Consider the following 24,367-nt stretch of genomic DNA (forward strand, 5'->3'; position numbering starts at 1 on the left):
AAGCTTTGCAAAGACTTGAATCTGTACCACAGGCGAGTGCACGCGGGAAAAAAATACATTTATTCAAGACTGGAATTTAAAGATAAGGGAAAATTCAGACATCTGCATCTGCCACACCTTCACCCATATCTCCTGAACTCGTGCTGTGCATGACTAATCAAAAATACATTTTCATCAGACACAGCAGACCACACAGACTGCTCCTACCAGATAATTCTTTTAAATGCTACAATCTTAATATTTTCCTCAAAATGTCGGACGAAATGTTTGGGCTCATCCAGATTATGAATCGCAATGCTCGAAAATGGAAAATGTTCCATAATTGGGTGGGAGGGGTCTGTGTCGAGCATGTACCTATTGGGTGGGAGGGGTCTGTGTCGAGCATGTACCTATTGGGTGGGAGGGGTCTGTGTCGAGCATGTACCTATTGGGTGGGAGGGGTCTGTGTCGAGCATGTACCTATTGGGTGGGAGGGGTCTGTGTTGAGCATGTACCTATTGGGTGGGAGGGGTCTGTGTCGAGCATGTACCTATTGGGCCAAATACCTTGTTTCCAGGCTGCAAAAATTCTCTATATCCAAGGTTAGGTTGAGATGCACAACTGTTCCCAGATTAGATATAAACAACATGGTTTAGTCACAGCAAAGGTTCTACTCTGCTGCAGCAATACGCCTTAACCACAAATTCAGGATGTTAACTCACTACACTGGCATTAATTTACTTGCAGAGTGTGGGCATCCTTGGCAAGACCAGCATTCGCCAGTGACGGAGGAATGACTGGGACAGGGGATCAGGAGCGTCTGAGCAGTGGGGGCCAGGAACACTTTGGCACTGCAACAGAGTCAGGGGGAATTATTCCTGAACCTCAGAGCTCCATGCTCGGGTAAGCACTTTGTAAAAAGTGTGTTTTGGATAGATAATCCTCCTGCGCTACAGCACAATAATTATTAACAATAACTTAGATTAATGGCCTTCAAAACATTCCCGAAAAATAAATTGTATGTAATGTCTCGACAAAGCTCTCTGGTGCCAAATTCATTTGTATATATATATATATGCCAAATATTTTATATAGGTTGAAGACATTTACTTTGAAGACTTGTGATCTCCTAATCAGTGAAACAAATAAGTAGACAATACAGACAATAGGCACAGTGGTTAGCACTGCTGCCTCACAGTGACAGGGATCTGGGATCGATTCCGGCCTTGGATGGAGTTTGCCCGTTCTCCCCGAGTCTGCGTGGGTTTCCTCCGGGTGCTCCGGTTTCCTCCCACAGTCCAAGGTGTGCAGGTGTGGTGGATTGGCCATGATAAATTACCCTTAGTGTCAAGCGATGTGCAGGTTAGGTTACCGAGATAGGGCAGATAGGCTGGGGAGTGGACCTGGATGGGGAGGGTGAGGCTTTTGTACCTGGAAAAATGGTTTGCAAGCATAGAGCTGAGGGAGGGGGTAGAGTTCCAGAGAGGAAATTTAGATATTTACAAGTAAGGAACTTTGCACGGAAGGTGTGGAAAGGGTTCCCCAAGCTGCCGATGTATGCCCTATTGGAACGGTTGCTGCTTCTGGATGTGGAAGGAGAGAGCAGGATTGCGGACATGTATGGATGGTTGGGAGAGCAGGGGTCTGTGCAGATGGTGAGGATCAAGGGGAAGTGGGAGGAGGAGCTGGGAGGGGAGATAGATTGGGGAGTGTGGAGTGAGGCATTATGCAGGGTGAACTCGACCACCTCGTGTGCGAGGATGAGTCTGATACAGTTTAAGGTGGTTCACAGGGTGCATATGACTCGGGCGAGGATGAGTGGGTTCTTTCAGGGGGTGAAAGACGAGTGCGAGAAGTGTGGGCGAGGACCTGCAAACCACGCGCGTATGTTCTTTGGCCGAAAGACGTTGGTGTTCGGGACAGTGACAAAGATTGTGGGGGAGGAGGTCGGGCCGGACCCTGTGGGGTGGAGATCTGCCGGATATCGGAGAAGCCGGAGCTGATGGAGGGGAGGAAGGCCGATGTCATGTTTTATTGGAATGATGGTTGGCAACGCCACCGTGGGTAGTGGCCTGGCTAGGGGACCTGTATGACTTCCTCTGGGTGTGGAAAACCAAGTATCAACTGAGACAAGGAGGGGACTGTTCGTGGTCATGTTTGAGCAGCTGTTCGTCACGGTGTTGGGGGGGGGGGGGGGATGGGAAAAACCTGTACAGACTGTAAAATTGTGAGTTGGGGAGGATGTACCCTGGATTAGTTATGGTTTGTAACTGTTTGAATAAAATACATTTAAAAAAAAGAATGCTCTTTCGCTGGGTCAGTGTAGATTCGATGGGCTGAATGGCCTCCTCCTGCACTTTTGGGATTCTATGTACATCCCAAACTTACCTCCTAGTACTGAAGTAGTTGTCAAAACGGCAGTAGGGGTGAGGCTATTAAGTTAAAATTGGACCCGATCCCTCTGGGTTATAGGGTTTGGGTGTCTACGACAGGTCAGTATCAGAGACCACTCATGGAGGTACATGTAAATCAGAAGATTTGATCTAGTTTGTAACCTCCATGAGTCAATGGGTACCTCTTGTCTCTGAGTCAGAAGATTCGGGTTCCTGTGCCATGACAGAGACTTAAGCACATAATCCGCTCTGATGCTCTCACTGGGCGGCCCAGTAGCACAGCGATTAGCACTGTTGCTTCACAGCGCCAGGAACCCAGATTTGATTCTCGGCTTGGGTCACTGTCTGTCTGGAGTCATAGAATTTACAGTGCAGAAGGAGGTCATTCGGCCCATCAAGTCTGTACCAGCCCTTGGAAATAGCATGATGATGAGGAGGATTGGCCTCCAGTGCAACAAGAAGGTCAACGACCTACACTGGGCCGCACGTGTGAATTGTCACCGGACGCCCCCCCCACCACGAAACCTTCCCACACCCCTGAACCACCCCCGCAACCCTCCTCGCCCTCAGCAGCTCTCCATTCCCCAGGTGCGGCTAACGATGCCCTTTCTGTGTTACCACAGGAGAATTTGGCCCACAACCGTCGAGATGGAGGGCCCAGGCTGACAGCAGTGGGCCGCACATCAGAATCCTCACCACATTCAAGGAACGGGCCTGGATTTTAGGGGACATCCTAACATCCGAGGAAAGAACGGTCAACAATACGGAGGTCAGTACACACCGTAGAGGTGAGGATGCGCTGGGCTCCACCCAGATGACCTGTCACATGTGAGTTGTTAATGTCATAAAGACTGACCCATCCCTCCCACTCACCATTCTCCTGCAGGACCCCAAGCCCACGAAGCCGGCCCATCCGGGCTGGTGCCCTCGCCCTGCCTCCCATGAGGACACCTCGGAGGAGAGCTCCGAGGATGCCACCATTGAGGTGTCACAGCTGTCATCCCCACCCTCCACCAGCGCAGAGACACACACCTCGGCGGCCAACGTTAGTGGTCAGGCTTCTGGGGCACAACCTGGTGAGCATCACACAGTTGCTGATGCACATCAGGTGGCGGCAGGAACGCCCAGGCGAGACAGCAGTCGGAGGTCTGCTGGATCCCAGGACCCATCTGGGTCCCAGCCTGATGCTGAGCCTCTGGAACAGGGTTACCCGGAGCTGATGTTTCGTTAGGGAGCGGCTGTGATATTCAGAGGGGATGTCAGCCACCCTCCAGCAGGTCCTTAGCCGATTGGAGGAGTCCCAGAGGCCAGGGGTGCAGGAGATGATGCCAGCAATAAGTGGCAACGAGGCTAACACTGCTAGGGTGGCGACCGCGGTGGAGCACCATCAGGAGAGTGGGGCAGTGGTCTACGCTTGTCTGCGACAAATTTAAAAACCCTCGCCACAACCAGTATGGCACCTTTGGCTCTTTGCTCTGCGCTGCAGGGTGACCACCAATCCCATGCCCCATCCCCCAGACATGGGGCCCACTCCACCACCACCATTACCGTTTCCCCCCCACCCAGCATGCCTTCCCCCCCCCCCCACACCCGACCGCAGCAGGGGGGCTCTGCTCACCGAACCCCACACCCTGCACCCCAGACACTAAACAGAATGTTGCCATATCCCAGCCGCCGACATGTGCCCATCCTGTGGTAGTTCGGAGGTTTGCTGCTGTGTCTGTGGTGCTGTCTCACGCAGTGTCCATGCATCAAGGTATGACTGGGATGCCTGGCAATGAGCCCCACATGCTACATCGTCTGTCTACCCATGGGGATGCCCTTGGAATGTGTGAAGTGCTCAGTTAACTATGATTGCTAATTCCCTTAAGCAATAGCCTTCAGCCGCACGGCAACAGGCCTCCATGGTCAGTGCGAGTTATGGGTGGTCGGTGGGAGAGACAGGCAGGGACTAGGGCTGCCCTCGGAACCGGTACACATTATCCAAGGGTTGGCATGGAGGACACGCGCATGGTTGTGCCCCCAAGCAGAGCCCCCCCCACTCCCCGTTCCGATATCCCTCCCCCAGCCCCAATACCCCAACCCCTGTGGCGTCCCACCCCAACCAGAGCTACACCCACTGGTTGCCCCCCACCTCCCCAAGCACAGGGGCAGCATGTCCAGGGCCCCCGGGCTATTTGCCTGTCAGCAAAGATGGCTACTCACTGCCTCAGCTTCCCGCAGCAGCCCTTCTGCCAGGTTCATGTTTTTCAAAAAGAGTACTAATTGGCGCCAACGTGACCACTTGCTGGGGAGGCCACTGAAGGATGGGAGGCCGTTGGATAAGGGGTGGCTCTCATTAATTGTATGGAAATAGGGCTTAAGTGGTGATTATTGGTTTCTCGCCCCGCTACGGCGGGATCCCGGTTTCGCCTATGGGAGTGGGCCGGTTGCATCGCAAACTGTTTGGCCCCTGCCGCAATTCTCGTTTTTCACCTTTCCCGCTATTCACCAGCCTCGTCACACTTTCGCAACAAGGCCATTGAATCGTGCCCATAGTCCCATTCACTCAGTTGCATTCGCCCATTTCCCCTGTGCACAATGACCTTCTTTGGCTTCTGTTTAAGCAACGCCTCAATTTTTAAATTTGCATTTGTTTTCAAAATTCCTCCAAGGCCTCAACCTATTTCTGTAAACTTCGGAGAAGTTTACAGAAATAGGTTGAGGCCTTGGAGGAATTTTGAAAACGAATGCAAATTTAAAAATTGAGGCGTTGCTTAAACAGAAGCCGCCTCGGCTCCCCGCAGCAGCCCTTAACCTCCAGTTCTGCCATCCTGAACATCCCAATTTTAATCACCCTGCTATGGTGACCATGCCTTGGACATCCCTCCTGAAACTTCTGTATTGTTTTCCTCCTTTAAGACCCTCCTTAAAATCTACCACTTTGACCAATATTTTGGTCACCTGTCCTAATATCTCCTTATGTGGCCCAGTGTCCAATGTTATTTCCTAACGTTCCTGTGAAACACCTTGAGACATTTGATCACATTGAAGGTGCAATACATGTTGCTGTTGTTGAAGCGGTGTCTCGGAATGTCAAATATGGGCCCTGAGGTTTGTCAGTAGGAGGAGAAAGGGAGGACTGCGGGAGCGAGGAATCGCAAAGTTCTGAGCTGCCAGAAATTAATGTGTTAGAGGAGACTTTACTAAATCTTGTTGGATTTTTGCAACATTCCAATAGTTTCATGGTCGCATTTACGAATACTAGCCTCTTTATTTCTAACTGAATTCAGTATCAGAAGCTGCTCCAGTGGGAGTTAACTCATATTCCTGCCATAACAATCCTTGCCTCTTTATTAGTCATTCACTAACATAACCCCTACGCCACCACAATCAGGCCTGATCCTGATTGTCCATTTTATGTGGGCAATCTGAGCGAAGAGCACAGTCTAATTCGGCGTTGTGCTAAAGAACTTTAGTCCTGGCTAAAAGATAGCCAGAAGCTAATGTACATCACGTGTGTGTGACGATCTGGAGAGAGGAACTGTGTGTGACTTTCCAGCTTCCAGTAGCCGCTGGCTGTTTGATTTCTCCACCACCAGCTCCCTACAACCTTCCAACATCCCGGATCACCTCCATGTTGTCAATGTCTTGTGGAAGTAACTAAAAAATAAGACAGGCTGATCAATGCTTCACTCTCCTTCAAGGTTGCGATTCCAATTAAAACTATACCAGCGCATCAGTAAATTTTATCTGTCCAACTAACTTTATCTCTGTGAGACACTTTGTGTCTGCAATTTAATTAGAAGTCTTCAAGTTATATATTATTGTTGACGGAACTATCTCAAATCCTACAACTTTACCAAGAGAGAAGAAAACCTACCTTTGTTTGATTTGCACCACTTCACTCCTCAGTGTCTCAGGTTCAAGTGAAGTTCAACCTGCTTTCTAGTATTAAATGTGTAAAAAGTTAATCTTTCTGACATCATGCCTTGTTAACCAGTATTTAGGCAGGTACCACAACCCATCTAAAAAACTGCAAATGAATTTTGACGTACTATCCACGGGTCGGGGTGGTGCGCCAGCTGAGGCGCTTAAAGGGGATGGGGAGATGTCCAGCCATCTGTTTGCTCATCAATTGAGGTGACAAGAGGCTGCGAGGAAGATTGTGCAGGTACAGGGCTGGGGGGGCGTTGGCTGGTTTCTGCCCCAGAAAAGGTCAACGAGGTGTTTTGGTCCTTTTATGAGGGGATCTAGAGGTCGGAGGCGCCAGGAGAAGAGCAGGGGTTGGGGGAGTTTTTGGAGGGGTTGGAGTTACCCCAGGTTGGGGGAGGAGATGCGGGAAGAATTGGAGGCACCGATGGGGCTGGAGGAGGTCCGCGGGGCCTCGGGAAACATGCAGACGGGGAAGGCGCCGGGGCCGGACGGATTCCCGGTAGAGTTCTCTCAGAGGTTTGCAGATCAGCTGACCATGTTGGTGCTGGGGATGTTTAACAACTCATTGGTGTGAGGGTGTCTCCCCGAGACACTGGGGCAGGCATCCATCTCCCTCCTTCTGAAGAAGGACATGGACCCCACAGAGTGTGTGCCGTACCACCTAATATATTTAATTGGCGTGGATACAAAACTGTTGGCCAAGATCTTGGCATTGCGGCTGGAATTATGCATCCCGGAGGTATTAGGGGAAGGCCAGATGGGATTTGTGAAGGGTAGGAAGTTGTCAGCCAATGTGAGGCGGTTACTTAACGTGGTTCTCACACCGGAGTTGGAGCCTGATTCGGAGGTAATAGTGTCCCTGGATGCAGAAAAGACATTCGACGGGGTTGAATGGAACTACCTGTTTGCGGTGTTAGAGAAGTTTGGGATGGGTCCAGGGTTTGTGTCATGGGTTAGGCTGTTATGATGCATCGTCTGCGAGTGTGAGAATGAACAACCTGAGTTTGGGGTCGTTTATGTTGTACAGGGGGCGAGCACGGATGTCCACATCCCCTCTTCTGTTCCCCTTGGCGATTGAACCATTGGTAATCGCTATGAGGGCCTCTGATAAGTGAAAAGGGATTGTGAGGGGAGGAGGGGGAGGGGGGAACGGTGTGGTAGAGCTTAGGGTGCCCTGTGAGTGGATGATTTGCTGCTATAGGTGAGAAATTCTAGGGTCAGTTATGGGGGATATATTGGGAATATTGAAGAGGTTCAGCTCCTTTTCAGGGTATATATGTTGGGAAAAGTGAATATTTTGTGGTTAGGTCTTTGAACCAGGTGATGGTCTCCATGTTAAAAATATGGCGGCACATCCATCAGCATTGTAAATTGAGGGCGGTGTCTATCATAGAAATCTATCATAGAATTTACAGTGCAGAAGGAGGCCATTTGGCCCATCGAGTCTGCACGAACCCTTGGAAAGAGCACTACTTCAGCTCACGCCTCCACCCTATCCCTATAACCCAGTAACCTCACCTAACCTTTTGGACACTAAGGAAGAATTTAGCATGGCCAATCCACCTAACCTACACTGGAGGAAACCGGAGCATCTGGAGGAAACTCACACAGATACGGGGAGAAAGTGCAAACTCCACACAGACAGTGTTCAGGTATTTTCAGATGCGGGATTCTGTTTGGTGGGCATTTCTGACATTCCCGGAGGCACTGCCATCTACTTTGCTGGAAAGGATACTCTTGTGTGAGGCGTTGGGGAAGGGCCGCACGTCCGGGATATATGGCAGATCATGGACAAAGAGCAGTTTTCCGTGGAAGAAGTAGAGGTGGGAGACGGATCTGGGACCCATTTTGGAGGAAGAGGTGTGGAGTGAGGTCCTCCGCAGGGTGAATGCGACGTCATCTTGTGCGAGGCTGTGCCCGATTCAGCTAAAGGTAGTGTTTAGGGTACACCTGACCAGGGCCAGGATGAGTCGTTTTTTTTGAGGGGGTGGTGGATAAGAGAGCGGTGCTCGAGAAGGCCTGCTCACCATACCCACGTGTTCTAGTCCTGCCCTAAGCTGGTGGGTTTTTTTGGGCGCCTTTTTTCAGCACCATATCGACCACCCAGAATGTGGATTTAGAGCCATGCCCGTTGGTAGCAGCATTTGGAGTGTTGAATCAGCCAGAGCTCTGGACAGGAGTGAGGGCGGATGCTTTGGCATTCACCTAGTTGCTGTCCGGGGGCGGATCCTGTTAAGTTAGAGGCAGGCGGCACCACCCAGCCGCAGCGTGACTGGCTGATCTGATGAAGTGTTTGTTTTTTGAGAAGGTCAAGTATCCGATGAAGGGGCTGAATGACGGGCTCTTCAGTAGATGGCGACTGTTCATAGTGCACTTTAAGGACTTGGTACTGTTAGCTGTTAGTGGGGGAGGGGGTGGATAGTTCTGGATCGGGGGGAGAATTGTTTTACATGACTGTTGTTATTTAATTTGTTTATTGGGGTTGTGATTTGTATAAAATGATAAAAGTTCAATAAAAAAAAGTTTTTAAAAGGTAGAGGTTTTTCTCACAAAGGCTGGTGGAAATGTGGGGCTGGATTCTCCGATTCTGAGGCTATGTCCCCACGCCAGCGAGGGAACGGCCAGACAAAATGGCGTAAAATGGCCACCGGTTCCCCGTTTTGCTGGGGGCAAGCATGGCGGCAGCGTAGAGCACCCGGCTCTAGCTGCCGATACGGCCCGGAGAATTGGCGGGTCCGTGGCCGTGCCATGCTACACAGCGGAGCCAGCCCGTGAAATAGTCCCCCCCCGGTAGGCTCGCGCGCCCCGGCCTACCCTCTCCACAGTGCTCCCAACCCCTGCCCGCGGATCGGCCCTCCCCCGACTGTGGCAGCGCTGGACTGAGTCTGCGGCCGCTACGTCGCGTTCCCGACGGATGAGACCACCTGCATCCGACGCCGTCGGGAACCCGACCGGTCTGGGGCAGAGCACCGGGGGGGGCAGGCCTCAGGCAATGCCCTGAGGCCGTCGCTGTGCCGTTTTGGAGGGGGCGGAGCATTGCGAAAGTGGCCCGTCCCCGATTTGGTCGGGAACAGTGATTCTCCGGCCGATCACCGAACACGAATTCAGCATCAGCAACCGGAGATTCCGGACCCTGGAATTCTCTCCGTTCGAGCTGTTGAGATTATGGCTAGGTTTAATTGCAGAAATTAAGGTTAAGGATATGCAGGTGAAGGGCATTCATTAAACGGTTACTTGACCACATGCCCCCTCACCTGTTCACACACCCGCCCCGTTCACCCCCCTCCTGCCTGTTCACCTCCCTGCCTGTCCCCCACACTGTCTGTTCCTCCCCTTTCCCCCTCCCATCTGTCCCCCCTCTTCCAGTTCCTGTCTGCTCCCCCTCTTGTCTGCTCCCCCTCCCGCCTGTTCCCTTCCCACCTGCACGGCCTCCTTCCCCTTCCGGCTCCTCTCCCATCTGCTCCTGAGCCTGGCCAAGTTCGCCATTAACAGGTCCAGGCAATGGGCGGGCAAGTGAGTTATCTGACCTACTGTCTGCCCCTGTCCTGCAGCTACGTTCACATCCAGGTGGCCCTGGAGAGGGAGAATGTGATGTCCACCAGCAGGCTTTCCGAGACTAGTGGGCATTACAGGGGCTGGGGTGCATCGTCGATTGTCACCCCCAGTGATTGCATTTTAATGTAAATTGTTAATCTCCTTTTGAATTTCATATTTGTTAAGGTCCCTTTTTAAATTGTTTTTTAGAATTAGAATTAGAACAGTACAGCACAGAACAGGCCCTTCGGCCCTCAATGTTGTGCCGAGCAATGATCACCCTACCCAAGCCCACGTATCCACCCTATACCAGTAACCCAACAACCCCCATTAACATTATTTTTTAGGACACTAAGGGCAATTTAGCCTGGCCAATCCACCTAACCCGCACATCTTTGGACTGTGGGAGGAAACCGGAGCACCTGGAGGAAACCCACGCACACACGGGGAGGACGTGCAGACTCCACACAGATAGTGCCCCAGCCAGGAATCGAACCTGGGACCCTGGAGCTGTGAAGCATTGATGCTAACCACCATGCTACCATGATTTACTTTACTCAAGCCCTTTCAGGGGCTTTCGTTGGGTTTTCAATTAGTTGATTTGTTTATAGGTTTTGAAAAGATTATGTCATGGGTGTCCTGGAGCTATCACCTTAGTTTGGGAATTAGTTTAATGTGTTGTTATCAGATTTGATGTCTCTGGGGTCCCCGGAGATTGGAACATGTGGTGTGCACAAGTTTGCTTGAGGCTCTCTGCTACTCGTGGGCACCACAAGGGCTGGACTCCATCATCAGCCCTGCGAACGACATCTGAATTTATTAAGTTTCCTTTAAAGTTTTTACAATTAAACAATGCCCCTTACTGGTCTGCCAATTGGTTAATTTGTTTTTAGCTTGAAAGAGTATAAAGAGACACTTCCCCTTTATGGGGTGGTTTATTCGTTTTTTGTTTATAGAGATACTTTGGTGTGCATTGTAGAGTTAGGAGCTCCTCCTCCTTCTGTTCTAGTCTGAACCACAATCTCCACCATGTGTAGGACAAAGCGGCTGGTCCCAAATCCACACCAGCTGGAACATGGATCAAACCCTGTGCTGTTGGCACCAACCATTAGCTGGACGAGTTGTCCAGCTAATGGACCCCATCAAAGTGTCTGGGTTGCCATGGCAACATGCACTTTTACAGGCATGCTGGGTAGCTGAGGGTTCAATTTTTTCCCAGCATGTGACTAACCAAATCTTTCATAATAAGAATATAAGAACATAAGAACTAGAAACAGGAGTAGGCCATCTGGCCCCTCGAGCCTGCTCCGCCATTCAATGAGATCATGGCTGATCTTTTGTGGACTCAGCTCCACTTTCCGGCCCGAACACCATAACCCTTAATCCCTTTATTCTTCAAAAAGCTATCTATCTTTATCTTGAAAACATTTAATGAAGGAGCCTCTACTGCTTCACTGGGCAAGGAATTCCATAGATTCACAACCCTTTGGGTGAAGAAGTTCCTCCTAAACTCAGTCCTAAATCTACTTCCCCTTATTTTGAGGCTATGCCCCCTAGTTCTGCTACCAGCGGTTTCCTGCTCTTTTTTTAATGAGGGGGCAATTTAGCGTGGTCAATCCACCTACCTGGGCACATCATTGGGTTGTGGGAGTGAGACCCAAGCAGACATGGGGGAGAATGTGCAAACTCCACAAAGACAGTGACCCAGGGCCGGGCCGGGATCGAACCCGGGTCCTTGGCGCCGTGAGGCAGTAGTGCAAACCACTATGCCGCCCATCTCTTCCGCTCTTATCGCCTGCCATTGGTTTGTGTTGGAAGTATTTACAAGTTGATACTCAACCTGTTTCACCACGTTGTAAACACATCTCCCTTGGCCATCAAGTCCTGGTGTGGCACTCGAACCTGGATCTGCGCCGAGGCACCAGCAAGACCCCCCCCCCCCCGCCCCCTATGTTAGGAGCTATACATATAGGGTGGATTCTCCCAATCCCGCGCTGGCAGATTCAATGGCAGGTGTGGGGAGAAGAAAATGGCGGGCTGGCCAGAAATCAGTTTCACGCCAGCGTGAATTTACAGCAAGATCTGCTGCTGGTGCCCGTCATGGTGGGTCAGAAACCCCGCTAGAGGCTGGCGTGAGTCTTATTTGCATAATAAGATTAATGGGATGTAAATGAAGGCCTGATTCCCCCCCCCCCCCCCCCCCCCCCCCCCGACCCCTCAAGCTAGATTCTCCACGATGTGGTGGGAAAACAAGCCGGTTCGGGACAATGTGGCGGGCAGATGTCAACACTCATCTGAACAATGCTTGGGGCTGCCTTCGGAGTTCAGGATGGAGGTTACCCGCAACCCTGGACCATCGAACACCACAGCACTGGGGGTCGGGGAAGCATCTGCAGTACGGATCTTCCAGATTAGGTGTCCTGGGGAGGGTCCATCATCCAGCCTGAATGTTCCTGGACATCGATCCATTTTCACGAAGTCAACCTTTCTTCAATAGTGGGTCAATATGGCACCCAGACTCAACGGCAGAATACGTGCTATCCAGGCTTGTTCCGTCACGGAGCACGGCATGAAACACCTGGGTGCAAAATTAATGAGGTCGGGGCCGGAAGATTAGCCATGTTTCTCCGCCGCCCGCCGCAGCGGGAAATAACCCACATTCCCGCCCACCCGGCCACAGCACTTGATGTCAAAATGGGAGAATTGTTTCCTTTGTGAATAAATCTAATACTGATTAAAGATTGACTTCTGGTCACTTCCTTCACCAACTGATGGACAAGAGTTTTATAAGACTTCCGCTGGCGGCATATGAGGGGAGGTTTCTGACTAGGTAGCTGTGACAAGGATCACGTTTTGTTTTCAGGAGGTTTTGCAGGAAAGCATTCTGGATCAGTAATACAGGGTTCCCGCACCGATCACCTGACAAAAAAGAAAAGAAAACTGGGGCAGCACGGTGGCGCAGTGGTTAGCACTGCTGCCTCGCGGTGCCGAGGTCCCAGGTTCGATCCCGGCTCTGGGTCACTGTTTGTGTGGAGTTTGCACATTCTCCTCTGTGTTTGCGTGGGTTTCGCCCCCACAACCCAAAGATGTGCAGGCTAGGTGGATTGGCCACACTAAATTGCCCCTTAATTGGAAAAAAAGGAAAAGAAAAGAAAAACCCGCAGAAGATAATTCTTCGGTGGAGTCGGAGGCTTTGTGCAGTTCGTCAGCAGAGAAAATGGCGGCGGAAGCGTTATTGGTGACGGCTGCCCCAACAACAGTGGACATGCTTTTGGGTGTGCCCGCAAAGGAGTTTGACAAACACTTGAAATGAAAATCGCTTATTGTCACGAGTAGGCTTCAATGAAGTTACTGTGAAAAGCCCCTAGTCGCCACATTCCGGCGCCTGTCCGGGGAGGCTGGTACGGGAATTGAACCGTGCTGCTGGCCTGCTTGGTCTGCTTTAAAATCCAGCGATTTAGCCTTGTGAGCTAAACCAGCCCCTGGGCTGCGGACATCGGACATTTGACAAGCAATGGAAGTTGGTGTTGGAGAGTCTATGAAAATCAATTGAGGAAGCGCTGGGCGGCGTCCGGGTGATACTTGATATGATCGCCAAGGCAGTAAAGAAGCATAGCCAGGTACTGGAGGGCGTGGAGAAGGCATTGACAAGGCATGGTGTGCAGCTTGCGTCATCGGAAGCCAAGAGAGCGGTGGAGGCCAATGAGAATAAGGGATTGAAGGCTAACTTAAATGATTTGAGAATCCGTCAAGGAGGCAGTATCTCAGAGTCGTGGGATTGCTGGATGGAGAGGAGGACCAGAATTCCACGGAATATATTTAGCAGGTGTTTGAGAAGATGATTGGCGGGTGTTGTCTCCCGTCCCCTCCAGAGCTAGAAAGGGCTCATCGGACATTTTGGCAGGAGTTTCGGCCGAATGCGATCATTATTCGATTCTACTGAGGGTCCTGAAGTAGATCAAAAAGCAATGCGACTCGGTGGGACGGAAATCTTGTGAGGATTTACCAGGGTGTGGGAGCTGAGCTGGCAAGGAAGAGGGCGGCCTTTACAAAGGTTAAGGCCGGTCTGTATAAGAAAGGAGTTTGGTTCGTGTTGGTGTACCTGGCAAGGTTGTGGGTCACATGTGAGTCCTACTTCATTATAAAGCATGGACCTGGGTCTAGTTGAATGTGTTGTATGAGATCTTTAATGTATGTGGGTTGGGAAGGATGTTGGGATATTCTGTATATAGTTATTCATATTTGTTGATAAAATTTGTGTTTCTGTTTGTGGGGTTGATGGGGGATTTTTATGATGGCATCTGTACTATGAGGGTTGTTTTATCCCCGAGGTGGACTATGTTGTTGTCTTTTTCTTTGTTCTGTAGGGGGGGAACTGCCTAACTAGCAATAAACAAGGCTAGCTAGCGAACAGGAGTAAGATGGGGGAAGAACTGCAGCCATTGAATTGGTTTGGTCAAGTTTGGCGGACATAGCTTCTGGGTTGGGACTCGGGACTTTGGATCTTGGGTTTGGTTTCAGTTTGTGTCTTTGGGTGGGGTTTTAGATGAGAGTGGGGCGGGGGGAAGGGGTTAGTTTGCTGATAATGAGGATAGGACTTTCTTTGTTTTATCTGGGAGTGGGTTTGGCGGCCATCTTGGGAGGGCCTGTACGCTTTGAGTTTTTACTTAGTAGTCCCTGACTGTGTCAATGGCTGATTCCGGGGGGGGGGGGGGGGGGGGGGGCCTAATTTGTTTGGTCACCTGGAATGTAATGGGGTTGGGTGGCCCATTGAAGAGGTTGACATTTTTTGCTCACCTAGGGAATCTAAATGCTGCAGTGGTGCTTCTACCGGCGACTCGCCTGTGGGTAACAGATCAGACCAGACTACAGAGGGGGGTGGGACCTGTGTTTCACGTGGGCTTTGATGGGTGGGCCTGAGGTGTGTCAATTTTGGGTAACAAGCCGGTTTCCTTGTTGGTCAGCAGAATCGTGGCAGATCCTAATGGTAGATACGTGGTGGCCAGTGGGTCTCTGGCAGGTACATTGGTGGTACTGGCCCCAACTTGGATGATTTGGCTTTTATTAATAATAATAATAATAATCTTTATTGTCACAAGTCAACTTACATTAACACTGCAACAAAGTTACTGTGAAAAGCCCCTAGTCGCCACATTCCGGCACCTGTTCGGGTACACGGAGGAAGAATTCAGAATGTCCAAATTACCTAATAGCACGTTTTTTGGGACTTGTGGGAGGAAACCGGAGCACCCAGAGGAAACCCACGCAGACACGGGGAGAACGTGCAGACTCCGCACAGACAGTGACCCAAGCCGGGAATTGAACCTGGGACCCTGAAGCTGTGAAGCCATAGTGCTAACCACTATGCTACCGTGCCGCCCCTGTTGGCTTCCATTCCTGATCTAGGTACGCACCAGCTGGTTCTGGGAGGGGACTTTAATTATGTACTGGATCCTAAAGTGGGCCAGTCCAGGCCTAAATCATTGGATCTGTCAGGAGTGGCGAAGGCGTTTCTGGCCTCGGAGGGAGCAGACTCATGGAGATTTCCACACCCAAGCCATAAGGAGTTTTCATACATTTCCCAAGTGCATAAGGTCTATTCCAGGATTGACTTCTTTCGACTAGGTAGGTCCCTTCTCCCGTGGGTTAAATGGGCGGAATATTCAATAGTAATCTCTGATCATGCTCTACGCTTTTGTGGTCCTGGTGTTGGAGATGGATCCCAGTCAGCGCTCGCCATGGAGGTTAGCTATGTCGTTACTAGAGGAGAAAGGTTTATGACTGTGCATCTGCGACCATCGAGGAATATATTAGGTTTAACAGGAACTATTTGGTCTCTCCTTCCACACTGTGGAAGGCCCTTAAGCCGGTTGTAAGGGGTGGGGGGGGGGGGGGGGGGGGGGGGGGGGAGAGGGGGAGAGAGAGAGAGAGATAATCTCCTACAAGGTGCATTTAGATAGGACTGCGAGGACAGAACAGCAACAACCGTGGGTCTGATTTTGGAGGCAGATCGTCGCTATTCAGAAGATCGTACTCCAGAGTCTCTGGCAACTGGGAAGCAGTTGCAAATGCAGTTTGACTTGGGATTCACAGGGAAGGCGGTGGGCCAACTGCTGCCCCCGAGAAGGGTGGTTTATCAGTATGGGGAGGCCATCTTTTGGCTCACCAGCTCAGGCGGCAGGCGGCATGGTAGCACAGTAGTTACCACAGTGGCTTCACAGCACCAGGGTCCCAAGTTCAATTCCCGCTGGGTTACTGTGGAATATGCACGTTCTTCCCGTGTCTGCGTGGGTTTCCTCCCACAAGTCCAAAAAGAGGGGCTGTTAAGTAATTTGGACATACTAAATTCTCCCTGTGTACCCGAACAGGCGCCAGAGTGGGGTGACTAGGGGATTTTCACAGTAACTTCATTGCCGTGTTAATGTAAGCCTACTTGTGACAATAAAGATTATTATGTAATATTTGTTTTCTGGGCTGTTTGATGTTGATGCCGTGCTGGTTATAAATGAAAATTTGCAATAAAAACAGTTTTTAAAAAGTTTATTGGTCAGGTCAACTGAATACTTCAAGGTTGAGGTTGTTAGGTTTTGGCTCAGCAAAGCGTATTGGGGGTATGATACAAGATGAAGTTTGTAGATCAATCTCAGGAATGGTGGGATAGGTTCAAAGGCCTGAATGGCCTCCTCTTGTAACTATGAACCAGGATTTTCTTGTTGCTGTGTATCAGATTGAATCACTTGAGTTCAGTACATGAGACAAATCATTTGAGGAAGGGAACACATCTAATTATCAAATCTATTTGTCAAGGCTTAAGGCCAGGATGATTTTCCCCAGTGTTCTAAGAAACAAAATATAACCTATTTTAAACAGACTGCATTATCATGGCAAAAATTATACAACAGTAACAGCAAGGGAGACCATTCAGCCCATCATTTCCACAATGTCCCTCTGCAACAGCAGCTCATCAAATCCCACTCCCCTGCCAGTGGCCCTGCATGTTCTTTTCTCCTCAAATAGTTACATTTTTTAAATATAAAGATGTAGATCAGTCCCTGTGCTCGTCAAAAGAATGGAGGGATGGAAGATCGCCACTTTGGACAGCCAAGCCCAAATTTTGCAAACATTCCAACGGGCCTTTCTAGAATGAGTGTGAATCACAAAATTAAACATGCACCTGAGCAGTGAAGAAAAATGTTGGGATATTCTAAGGCTGTTTTGTTGATCATCACAAGTCTCATCATACCCAATCATTTGATTAACAAAGTTCCCGGGGCGGGATTAGCATTGCCCTTAGCACCTTATCGTCAGTCGTGCTGTTTTCCTATTTATGAAACAGATGCAGCTGAGTGGATGGTTGGAGATAATTGAGGTTGCAAGAACCCAGTAGTCCAGAGTCAGAAGAGCGATTTTGGTGAAAGTGATGCCAAGATCAAGGAAGAGATCAAAATTATTTAACAATGGGTTTAGCCTGAAGACAGACAACGCGGTCCGTCACATCGATACAAACTGCTGAATGATTACAAAGAAAGCTTTGGTCTTATCTCTTGTCACCTCCTCCAACCGGACAGGATCTCTGCACTCCTCCAACCCTGGCCCCTTGTTCATCCACAATTTTAAATTGCTCCACCATGCCTTCGGCAGCCTGGCTCTGGAATTCCCTCCTGAAACCCTTCCATCTCTTGATCCTTCTTTACATTGCCCCTTGAGTCCTACCTTTTTGATCTAGCTCTCCTGTGCTGTGTTGTCACATTGATTTGATAATCACTTCTGTGAAGTGTTTTGGATTTGGATATGTTTATTGTCACATGTACCGAGGTACAGTGAAAAGTATTTTTTTGCAAGCAGCTCAAACAGATCATTAAGTACATGAAAATAAAATAAAAAGAAAATAAATAATAGGGCAACACAAGGTACACAATGTAACTACATAAACACCGGCATCGGGTGAAGCATACAAGGGTGTAGTATTAATAATCTCAGTCCACAAGAGGGTCATTTAGGGGTCTGGTAACAGCGGGGAAGAAGCTGATTTTGAATCTGTGCGTGTTCTCAGACTTTTGTATCTCCTGCCCGATGGAAGAAGTGGGAAGAGTGAGTAAGCCGGGTAGGAGGGGTCTTTGATTATACTGCCCGCTTTCCCCAGGCAGTGGGGATGTGTAGCTGGAGTCAATGGATGGGAGGCAGGTTTGTGTGATGGATTGGGCTGTGTTCATGACTTTCTGAAGTTTCTTGCCGTCTTGGGCTGAGCAGTTGTCATACCAGGACGTTTTACTGTTAAATGCACTACATAAATGAAAGTCAAATGGTGTTGAACTTCCACAAGCAACATTGATAGCCAATCCCTATTCCCGAAATGTGCAGAAACAGTTGACTTCACTTTGCTTTCAACCTCCAGGCTGAAGAAGAAATTGGGTTGAAACAGAATCTCCATCTGACCCAGCAAGTTATTTTCCAAATGTATTTCCTGTATTTTAAACAATAACTGTAACTATCATAAATGTTATTTTGATATCTGCAGTTGGCAACACAGTAACACCATTGACTTGCGACATGATTCAGAACAAGTCAGCACTGTGACAGGGGCGGATACCTGCCTGAATGACGGGGCTACAAACATGAGAATTGAGAGGAAGATGGGCACAGATTAAGGAAGTGGCAACATGTTTAAAAGAGGTTTAACCACTAATCTGCTGTCCCCTGTGTTCTTAACAAAATGGAAGTAGACATTGAGAAAACTGTTGCTACAAGAGAGCAATTTTGAGATGGTGCCGGCAGCTGTAATTGCAACACAATGTGAAACACCACATCTGATTTTAAAAACACAAATAATTCCAGAAGCACAGACTATAACCCAAGGGGGAAAACGTGCATGATCAATGTATTGATCTGTCCTTCGCGATGAAGAGCCTGATTTAGTTAACAATAAACCTACTTTCTCACAGCGAGAAGGCAAGCGAAGCCGGGGGGGGGGGGGAAGAGACCGTACACCGCGCCCCCCCCCCCCCCCCGAGCTTTAGCTGCCATTCGGCCCCATCTCCTGCCCCACTTTCCCGCCCACTCCCAGCTCTCAGGCCCGCAATCTGTTTATCTGAGACTTAAGCCATCAGTGAGTAGACAATTTCACACAACCCTCTCGGGTGAAGCAATGCGCCCTCGTCTCCCAGTGAGCAGCCCCTTTGTTTGGGGGGGGGGGGGGTGGAATCGATGAGATTTGATTCTTGAAACAAACCAGACTACACATGAAATCAACAAAGCAGCAACTGTCTCTCTCTTCCCCCCCCCCCCCCCCCCCCCCCCGCCCCGGGAGTGGCTTCATTTCAGTCTCTCGTCCTTGAGATTTTGTCATACCAGCACTCCCCGCCTAGAGGGAGTCTGCTCCCAAGTATTTGCTGACGGTTGCAACTTGCTGGGGTGCAAAATGAACGCGGCGGCTCTGCAAAACATGGCATCGAAACCCTGGCGCGGCGTGGAAGCGAGACGCCGCCCGATGATTCTCCCCCTCTTCCCTCCCCTCCCCACACCGCAGATTAACGTTATTCCCACAAACTAAAACACCGATCAAAAGAGCGGAGAACGCGTAAAAGAACAATGCAACAGCACGGCAAAGAAGCGGGGTTTCTGAAGCGGAATGCAATGGCCAGAGAGAGCGGAGACCAGCTTGTTGTTGCGAGAGGCTGCGGTTTTCACAAGCAATGATGGCCCGGAGTATCAAAATCGATTTTATATGATGCACAGTGCACTGGTATTCGTAAAGATTTATATTAAAATACCTCTCCCCTCCCTTTAATACCATTCTGCGTGCAGTCCTGTGCGGCTGTGGCAAGGGATTATTTATTTGCAAATTGCCTGTAATGGCGCGCATGGTCATGTGTTTGTGATTGACAGGCATTTAATCGCTGTCTCCTTCCTCTTAATTCTTCGTTTTGTTTGCAGGCAGCTTTAAAAATAAAACCGAATGCATATGTGAAGATTGCACATTTTCCAAGTGTTGAAATGATTTAAATCAGCTGAAATAACTAAACATTGTAGTGTTGGTTTAGGTAGATTTTTGATTTTTTTGTGTGTGGGGGGGGGGGGGGAGTTTAATGAACATGTTTTAGGTTTCAGCCACTGATTAAGTGACTCAAGTTGTAAATATTCTAAACGAATGTGTTAGTTTTGCATTTAGACATCACGGAGGGGGAGGGGGAGAGAAATGGCATCCCCCCCCCCTCCCCCTCCCACCCCACCAAACAGGCGACTTTGTTTACAACACTTTAATCCGATCTGATTAAGAAAGAAAAAACCCTCGAGCTAAATCAAGATGGTTGAAAATAACTCCCCTTCGATTCATACCTTGCGTTACTTATGGAGTACTTCACTGCGAGTTTTAAAAAAAGGACCTCCATATTTCACAACCTCTAGCCAGACAATCCTGTTTGGAAAATTGAATACGTCCTTCCCACGGAGAGAAAATAAAACATGCAGTTCCCGCCTACAGTTTTAACAGCCTTTACCACCCCCCCCCCCCCCCCCCAACCCCAACCCCAACCACAGGGGAACTTTGTATTGCATTGCATTCATTTCAGTAGAAGCTTTTTTTAAATGTAACAAATTACCAATTCTATTGTCTAATGAAATATTTTCTATTCCATGATTTTGCCTTGGATGATATCACATTGGGTGGTCATATTCAGCAGCGCCAGCGTTGTAAACCAACCAACAGTTCACACCAGCTGCAATATCAACGCTACAATCCTGTTAGGGTCAGTAAATAACAAGCCAAGCTGGAAAAATCTATCCGGGGAAGCAATTGTTTTTTTTTGGGTGTTGGGGTTTGTTCTGTTTATTTTGTAAGTGCTGAATGTTAATTCACTTCCACTACCCCACTGGCCAGCAGAAAAATGCCCCTTTACGTTTCAGTTCGAATTATACTTTTTTTAATGTGTGTGTGTCTGCCAGCACTGTCGGCTCCAGGAATGTCAAGGTTGCTGGGTCGGAGGCAGCCACATTTTGCATTTCGTGGATGCACCGGAAGGTGGCGGCTGCTGCTGCAGGTTTTCTGAAAGTAGGTCATTTTAGTCCTGTCCAGCTTATTCTCGCCCTAAAACGCAGCTAGTGATGGTCCACCTCCTTGTGGACAGCCTTAAAACGCAACTCAACTTAATGCATTCCGATTTCATAAAAATGGCTTCGAGCACCAGCTGCAACATCACATCCTTTCCCAATATCCAGTGCAGGCAGTCCATTTAGCCATCTCTTCAATCACATTATCTTAACCTAGTTAATGTTTCATTGATAGATCCAGGCTTGAACAGTGCTTGCTGCGAAAATTATAAAAGTTAGGAGCTACATCATCTTACAGATCGCCTGGAAGAAAGTTCTACAAAATGACCCAAAATAATCATCTTTATTCGTATCACAAGTAGGCTTACATTAACACCGCAATGAAGTTACTGTGAAAATCCCCTAGTCGCCACACTCTGGCGCCTGTTCGGGTACTAGTGTCACAAGTAGGCTTACATTAACACCACAATGAAGTTACTGTGAAAATCCCCTAGTCGCCACAGGTACACAGAGGGAGAATTCAGAATGTCCAATTCACCTAACAAGCACGTCTTTCGGGATTTGTGGGAGGAAACCTGAGCACCCGGAGGAAGCCCACGCAGACACGGGGAGAACATGTAGACTCCACACAGACAGTGACCCAAGCCGGGAATTGAACCCAGATCCCTGGCGCTGTGAAGCAACAGTGCTACCTTGCCGCCCAGGCAATAGCAATTGCAGGCACAACTGTTTTTATTCACAATCAAAAGGTGACTTGGTTTTGAAATCACCAAATGTGTTACGGTCCTGGGTACTTGAACGGATAGTTCCCTCCAGGCAGCTGGGTTTTATCCACCTTAAGATATTACAATGATTGGGTGAGTGTTATTTTTTTCTGAAAGATGGCAATTTTCCCTTTTATCCTGCACTCCTCCTGTCTGCCTGTTGTGTCAGCACCAGTCAGTGATCGTGGTAGCTCTTTCCCAGTTCTGTTAGTCCTACTAACTAAAACAGAGTAGATGGCCCGGAGTCTCTCCCTGCCAGCAGTGGGTGGAGCAGATGGTGAGTGGGCTGAAGTGAAAGAATAATTGGGATAATTATTTTTTTTTTAGAAAAAGGAGAAGTAATTCCTAAATACCCGTAAATTAACATTTGGATCTTTGAATGGGCTCTTTTCAGCTTTGAGATGGACAGGCACTCTACATTCCACTACCAATTTCCCTCTAGATTCAATAATTACCAATGGAAAGATATGGACTTGGACAGGTAACCCCCAGTTGTTACCGTCATACCTGTACATTTGAAAAGCTTAAAAAAGTAGACATTTTCTCTTAAAAATACATGTTTTGTAGTTATTCATCTCAGTAAAGGAAAATTGCATGTGTACTTAAAAACAAAAACAAGCTTTAAATGCTCTTTGGGCATTAATAATAATAATTTATTGTCACAAGTAGGTTTACATTAACACTGCAATGAAGTTACTGTGATTGCTGGCAGGGCCAACTTTTGTTGTCAATCCCCACTGCCCCCATTTTGTGGGTTTTTACAATTGATGATAGTTTGAGATTGCTTTCTACTCCAGGTTTCCTAATTCAATTTACGTTCCATCAACTGGCATGGGGAGGCGGGGAGTTTAAACCCATGTCCCCAGAGCCTGGATTACTAGTCCAGCGACATTATCAATACACCACCATATCCTCCTAAATTTGCGTTTAAGTTTCATTATATGTACTGAAAGTAATCAGTTTTGTTTGGAAGCAGTGTATACGTGGTCTACACTTTAATGTTAATAAAAACTAATGGTCCCACCACTAAAATAAAAACTGACGCACTGATTTTATTTTACAGATATGGAAATAAAGTTGATGATTGAATTTGTAGTGAATGTTTTATTTTCTTTCCAAAGCTGTTATGCGCACAAGCAGATTGTTAGTTGAGGAGTATAGCTCCCTAGCTTTATCAGTAGGGAAGTGGACTAATCTCAATGGAAACAATTGCCATCCGAGTCCAATTGCATTGGAATGGTCAACAAGAAAGTTCCCATTTACAGGAAAGACAGAATCTTCTCAATAACTTTTTTAACTGACTCCCACCCACCAAAATGTAATATTTCACTAAGTTGCCAGTAATTTTCATGTGGTAACTTACCAGTGTTGTATTTTTACTGTGGTAATTATTACTTGTGTAACAAAGCAGACAGAATTCCAACATTTTCAGCATGCCAGCATGTGCATATTTTGTTTATGCTTTAAAATGTGTGATAACCAAAGCCGTCCATTGTGATTTTAGAAGTTTGGGGAATCAAGGTGGGTTTAATTCGAAACAACATTTTCTAGATTTATTCTTTGCAGTTCGTGCCAAGGGCTCCTTTTCATTCACCTGGACAATCAAGACATTGATCTTAATTTATGCTTACTGAAACAAATATAATAATAATAATCTTAATCTTTATTGGTGTCACAAGTAGGCTCACATTAACACTGCATTGGGGGCAGCACGGTGGCACAGTGGTTAGCATTGCTGCCACACGGCGCCGAGGTCCCAGGTTCGATCCCGGCTCTGGGTCACTGTCCGTGTGGAGTTTGCACATTTTCCCCGTGTTTGTGTGGGTTTTGCCCCCACAACCCAAACGTGCAGAGTTAGTGGATTGGCCATGTTAAATTGCCCCTTAATTGGAAAAAAATGAATTGGGTACTCTAAATTTATTTAGAAAAGCACTGCAATGAAGTTACTGTGAAAATCTGCCAGTCGCCACATTCCAGCACCTGTTCGGGTACACGGAGAGAATGCAGAAAGTCCAATTCGCCTAGAAAGCACATCTTTTGGGACTTGTGGGAGGAAACCGGAGCGCCCGGTGGAAACCCACGCAGACACAGGGAGAACGTGCAGACTCCGCACAGACAGTGACCCAAGCCAGGAATCGAACCTGGGTCGCTGACACTGTGAAGCATCAGTGCTAGCCACTGTGTTACCTTGCCTCTAATAAGCCCCGTCTCCTTAGTTGAGGTGTCTTACATGAGATGTGTAGTTTGCCAGTTCTGAGGTGAGACCAATGCTTGCTGATGTCTCCTTAAAATGAACTGGTGTGGATCTGGAGGATGACCTGACCGCCCCCGAGACTGAAGCAAGGTGTCAGAATTCCTTGCTATTAGGCATTTAGCATTAGCTGGAGATTTAAATTTCGGATGATTACAGGTACATAAAGGTGCAAAATGCCAGCTCTATGATTTAGAGACAGGAGTCTGTAGGGATGCAACAGAAATAAGAAAAAAAACACAAAGACATGATTTGGTTTATGGAATTCATTCTCTCCTCCCCCCCCCCCCTTAAAAAAAAGGAATAGGTTAGAGGCAGAGGTTATTTTAAAAATAAAAGTTCAGAATTTGGTAGCGAAGAGCATTTGTTGTAGAAATGAACTGGTGGCTGGCTGACTTTGAGAAGGAAATGCGCCTTTAACATTCTGGGGTGTGGGTGGGTGTTCGCTACACTTGAAATCCAGCGGAGGCAGTAGCGAGTCTTCA

The 24,367-nt window shown here is 48.4% G+C and overlaps 1 long non-coding RNA gene across 2 annotated transcripts; it reads left to right on the forward strand.

Annotated features, from left to right (window-relative positions):
* The first annotated feature begins 731 nt into the window (after positions 1-731).
* On the forward strand, positions 732-21,324 carry LOC119970070. Of its 2 annotated transcripts, none has more exons than XR_005461537.1 (3): positions 732-882; positions 2,996-3,141; positions 20,498-21,324. It is a non-coding gene; the product is annotated as an uncharacterized LOC119970070 (long non-coding RNA). The 2 variants fall into 2 exon arrangements; XR_005461538.1 differs by lacking the exon at positions 20,498-21,324 and adding an exon at positions 18,340-18,472.
* The last annotated feature ends 3,043 nt before the right edge of the window (positions 21,325-24,367 follow it).

Source organism: Scyliorhinus canicula, chromosome 8 (genome assembly GCF_902713615.1).
Source record: "Scyliorhinus canicula chromosome 8, sScyCan1.1, whole genome shotgun sequence".
NCBI classification, from domain to species: Eukaryota; Metazoa; Chordata; class Chondrichthyes; order Carcharhiniformes; family Scyliorhinidae; genus Scyliorhinus; species Scyliorhinus canicula.